General features: G+C 37.0%; 1 protein-coding gene across 1 annotated transcript in view; it reads right to left on the bottom strand.

Annotated features, from left to right (window-relative positions):
* Positions 1–6,000, bottom strand: part of SHC3 (SHC adaptor protein 3) — a gene marked incomplete at its 5' end in the record, with an annotated part of 154,034 nt that overhangs the window by 54,177 nt on the left and 93,857 nt on the right. The gene's annotated exons all lie outside the window — the stretch shown is intronic.

Raw genomic sequence — 6,000 nt, 5'->3', positions numbered from 1 at the left:
TCAGTCCATCCAGGTGAGACAAAGGGCTGCTGGATACCAGGCATCCTCTTAAAGGGCTTGCACACAGACTGGCTCATTCACAGGCACTTACCCTAAGCGCAGTGAAGAGACAGCAGCTCAAAAGGCACCAGAGACAGAGAGAAACTGAATTGTGTGGCTTCAGGGCAAGGGCTAGAGGGACAGCCGCCATTGTCCCTGTGTTGAGCCCTCCTCCCACAGGGCCCACAGATGCAGGTAGGCACCAAATCTGAATCTGAATTAACCTGGTGAACACCATTCACCCCATCCTGTTGACTCCCTGTAACACCACCCCAACCAACTCACGCACTGTCAAAGGCTTGTTCAGCAGCATGCAGCAGGCCTTGACTCACAATGTCTCTTAAAAACTCTCAAAGGTTTTCAGGCCCTGGTTAGGCAGCAGCTAGCCTCAATATACCTGTGCCTCTTGCTAAGTGGCCCCAGACTTGACACTGACACTAAATCAATCTTAACCTGATGAATACCACTTGCCCCAACCTGGTGATTCCCTGAGACCCCACCACACTCAACCCACATACTGCTCAAGGATATTTGAGTGGCTGTGACTTATGGGCAGACTACAGGTAGAAGCTGGCCTTGGTGTGCCCTGTGCCTTTCACTGAGCAGCTGCAAACTCAGTATTGATGGCAGCTGGCCTCAATTCATAGCACGGCCTCTCACTTGTGCCTCCAGGCCCAATATAGGCAGCTACCAACTGCAGATTGTTTTGCAGCTCCTACCAGATGGTGCTGGGCTGATCATAGCCAAAAGCTGATTTTGGCCTGCTTGGGAGCCCTTCCCAAGAGCCCCAGAACAAATACACCCAGTGGCTGACTTCAGACCACAAAAGAACACCACCCAATTAGCTCTACAAGTGGCATAACTAAAGGGTGGTCTCAGCAGACACAAGAGCCTTGTTGGGATGAATCCCATTCCATGGGATTAGTTTCCACATGGCAGCTTGTACACTGCAGTCATGGCCAATTCTTACAAACAGTCAGCTTGAGGGTCAGTCCAACCCACTGACATGCCAACTGCAATCAAGGCTTAACTACAATAGGAAGGCACACACAACCCACACAAGGGACACCCCTGGATCATCTCAGCTCTAGTGATCAGAGAGATTGCACCACTGGGCCCCACAGGACACCTACTACATAAGGCCACCCAGCCAAGTATAGGAGACATAGCAGATCTACTTAATACACAGAGAGGCGCCAATGTGAGAACACAAACAAACATGTCCCAAATGAAAGAAAAGGAAAAAACTCCCAAAAAACAACTAAATGAAATAGAGGCAAGCAATCTACCAAATACAGAGTTCAAAACACTGGTTATAAGGATGCTCAATGAGATTAGGGTAAGAGTAGATGAATTCAGTAAGAATGTCAACAAAGAGATAGTAAGCATAAAAGAAGATATAGAAACCATAAAAAAAGAACCAGGCAGATTTGAAGACTATGATAATTGAATTAAGAATATACTAGAAAGAATCAACAGCGGATTAGATGAAGCAGAGGATTGAATCCGCGATTTGGAGCATAAGGTAACAGAAAACACCCAATTGGAATAGTAAGAAAAGAGAATCCAAAAAAGAAAAAAAAAAATGAGGATAGTAAAGGGGCCTCTGTGACAACATCAAGCATAACAACATTCACATCATAGGAGTACCAGAAGGAGAAAAGAGAGAGCAAGGAATTGAGAAACCATTAGAAGAAAAAATGATGGGAAACTTCCCTAATCTGGTGAAGGAAAGAAATACACAAGCCCAGAAAGTGCAGAGTCCCAAACAGGATGAACCCAAGACATATCATTAATAAAATGCCAAAGGTTAAAGACAAAGAAAGAATCTTAAAAGCAGCAAGAGAAAAGCAGTTAGTTACCTATAAGAGAACTCCCATAAGCCTGTCAGCTGACTCCTCAAGAGAAACTTTGCAGGCCAGAAGGAATTGGCACAAAATATTCAAAGTGATGAAAAGCAAGGAAGACTACTACAACCAAGAACACTCTATTCAGCAAGGTTATCATTTAAAATTGAAGGAGAAATAAAGAGCTTCCCAGACAAGAAAAAGCTAAAGAAGTTCGTAACTACCAAATAAGTTTTATAAGAAATGTTAAAGAGACTTCTTTAAGAAGAAAAAAAGAGAAAAGAACACAAATATAAATAATAAAATAGGAATAACTACATATTTATGAATAATCATTTTAAATGTAAATGGGTTAAATGCTCCCATCAGAAGTCATAAGGTAGCTGAATGGAAAAGAAAACAAGATTCATATACATGGTGTCTATTAGAGACTCACTTAAGATCAAAAGACACACATGGATTGAAAGTAAAGGGCTAGAAAAAGATAATTTATGCAAGTAGAAATGAATAAAAGTTGAGATAGCACTAGACTTAGACAAAATAGACTTTAAAACGAAGACTATAATGAGAGACAAAGAAGATCATTGCACAATGATAAATGATCAATCCAACAAGAGTATATAACTCTTACAAACATTTATGCACCCAACGTAGGAGCACCTAAATATATGAAGCAAATATTGATGAACATAGGGAGAGATCAACAATAATACAGTAACTACAGGAAAATTAAACATCTCATTGACATTCATGGGTAAGTCTTCCAAACAGAAAATCAAAAAGGAAACAGTGGCCTTAAATGACACATTAAACCAAATGGATTTAATTGATACCTTTAGAGCTTCTAAAGCAGCAGAATATACATTCTTTTCAAGTGCGCACGGAAGATAGACCACATATTATCTGAAATCTGAAGACTGAAATCATATCAAGCATCTTCTTTGACCACATGTATAATCTAGACATCAATTACAAGAAAAATATCTGAAAACTGTATGAACACATGGAAGCTAAGTAACATGCTACTAAACAATGAATGTGTTAACAATGAGAGATCAAAGAAGAAATCAAAAGATACCTTGAGACAAACGAAAATAAAAACACAACAATCCCCAACCTAGGGGACACAGCTAAAAGAGTTCTAAGAGAGAAATTCATAGAAATACAGGCCTATTTCAAGAAACAAGAAAAATCTCAAATAAACAATCTAACCTTACACCTAAAGGTACTAGAAAAAGAACAAAGCCCAAAGTAAGTAGAAGGAAGGAAGTAATAGAAATCAGAGTGGAAATAAATGAAATAGAATCTAAAAAAGAAAAAAAAAGCAGAACAACAGATCAATGAAACCTGAGCTGGTTCTTTGAAAAGATAAATAAAATTGATTAACTTTTAACCAGACTCATCAACAAAAGGAGGAAGAGGATCCAAATAGATAAAATCAGAAATGATAGAGAAGTGACAACTGACACCACAGAAATACAAAGGATTATAAGAAAATAGTACAAACAATTATATGACAACAAATTGGACAATCTGGAAGAAATGGATGAATTCCTAGAAACACATAATCTTCCAAGATTGAATCAAGAACAACAGAAAATCTGATTATTACTAATAAAATTGAATCAGTAATCAAAACACTTCCAACAAACAAAATTCCTAGACCAAATGAATTCACAGGTGAATTTTAGCAAACAGTCAAAGAAGAGTTAACACCTATCCTACTCAATTATTCCAGAAAAATTGAAGAGGAGGAAATGCTCTTAAGCTTATTTTACAAGGTCACCATTGACCTGATTTTAAAACCAGAGGAAGACATCACAAAATCAGAAAATTATAGGCCAGTATCTCTGATGAACATAAACATAAAAATCTTCAACAAAATATTAGCAAAGCAAATTCAGCAGTACATTGAAAAGATTATACTTCATGATCAATTGGGATTTATTTCTAGGATGCAAGGTTGGTTCAATATCCACAAATCAATTACGTGATATACCACATAAACAAAAGGAAGAATAAAAATCATCTGATCATACCAATAAATGTAGAAAAAGCATATGATAAAAACTCTCAGTAAAGTGGGCATAGAGGGAGCATATCTCAACATAATAAAAGTCATATATGACAAACCCCCTACTAACATCATACTCAATGGGGAAAAGCTCAAAGTGTTTTCCTTAGGATCAAGAATAAAACAAGGATGTCCACTTTCACCACTTCTATTCAACATAGTATTGGGCATCCTAGCCATGGCAATCAGACAAGAAAGAAGAAATAAAAGGCATCCAAATGGAAAAGGAAGAAGTAAAACTGTCATTATTCGCAGATGATGTGATACTATATAGAGAAAGCCCTAAAGATTACACACACAAAAAAAATACTAGAACTGATAAAGGAATTCAGTTATGGAGCAGGATATGAAATTAATAAACAGAAATCAATTGCATTTTTATACATTAGGGTAAAGACAGTTTCTTCAATAAATGGTGTTGGGAAAACTGGACATATATGTGCAAAAAAATAAAACTAGACTAACTTCTCATATCATATATAAGAATAAACTCAAAATAGATTAAAGACTTAAATGTAAGACCTAAAACTATAAAACTCCTAGAAGAAAATACAGGCAGTAAACTCTCTGACATTGCACTTGATAATATTTTTGGAGGGGATATATCTCTTTGAGCAAGGGAAACAAAAAAATAAATTAAATAAACAAATAAAACTATGTCAAACTAAGAAATTTTTTCACAGCAAAGTAAGCTATCAACAAACCGAAAAGATAATCTACTGAATGGGAGAAGGTATTTGCCAATGATACACACAATAAGGGGTTAATATTCAAATTTATAAGAAACTCATACAACTTAACACCAAACAACAAACAATTCAATTAAAAAATGGACAGAGGAGCTGAATAGACACTTATCCAAAGAGATGGTCATACAAATTGGTCACATAGATGACCAGTAAACATATGAAATGCAAATTAAAATCACAATGAGATAGTACCTCACACTTGTAACAATGGTATCAATACATCAATAAACAAGTGTTGGCAAGGATGTGGAGAAAAGGGAACCCTCGTGCACTGTGATTGCAAATTGGTGCAGCCACTTAGGAAAACAGTACAGAGAGTTTTCAAAAAATTAAAAATAGAACTACCTTATTAACCAGCAATTCCACTTCTGGGTATTTATCCAAAGAAATCCAAAATACTAATTTAAAAAGATATATGCATCCTTATGTTCATTGTAGCATTATTTACAATAGCCAAGATATGGAGGCAACCTAAATGTCCATCAATAGATGACTGGATAAAGAAGTGGTACATACATATAATGGAATATTACTCGGCCATAAAAAATGGATCTTACCGTTTGAGACTGGCATCACTTCATAAGTTGTATAAATGTCTAACTACTATCCTGTGCATCTGAAACTAATATAACATTGAATGTCAACTGTGTAAAAAAAAAAAGGAATTTTTGGTACAATACTTTATATGGTGTCATTAACAATTCGGTTTATAATTTTGAACCGAAACATCTACTTAACAAAGATAAAAAAATTTAAGAAATAATAAATCTTACAACTTAAAAAAAACAAAAACAAAAAAACAGTAACTGTCAAGTTCAAGCCACTGTTATTCTTATTTTAGAGAAAGCTGCTGAGACCCAGATTGGTTTAAGAACTTGACCGGGGCCACAGGTGCCATTGAGTCTCTAGGCCACAAAGGCCAATAAAGCAGGACTGACACTGGTCATCTCAGGCACAGGGCCTCATAGAGGAGCCTCTGAGTCTGGACTTTGGCCAACAATGATGACAAGGACAATAAGATGTGCAGAACCTGTGGTGATGCAGACTCAAGGAGGTGACATATGGAAACATCACATGGTTGCACAGGAAACAGAATAAAAACATATTACAATGCTTTTTTGTAACCTTGGCTACTGTCACTATAGTTTCAAGAAAATGTTTTTCTAAACTTTCGGAGCATCGCCCATATGTTGTCTTCCATCTGTCAGTTTCCCGAGCCATGGCCCAGCACTACCAGGTGTTTCTGAGCCCAGGAAGTCTTGTGATTAATGGTGTCTGTCCAGGGCACACC

This window comes from Pteropus alecto, unplaced genomic scaffold (genome assembly GCF_000325575.1).
Source record: "Pteropus alecto unplaced genomic scaffold, ASM32557v1 scaffold219, whole genome shotgun sequence".
NCBI lineage: Eukaryota > Metazoa > Chordata > Mammalia > Chiroptera > Pteropodidae > Pteropus > Pteropus alecto.
Note: the sequence above shows the minus strand (reverse complement) of the source record. Positions and strands in the feature narration are given on the sequence as shown.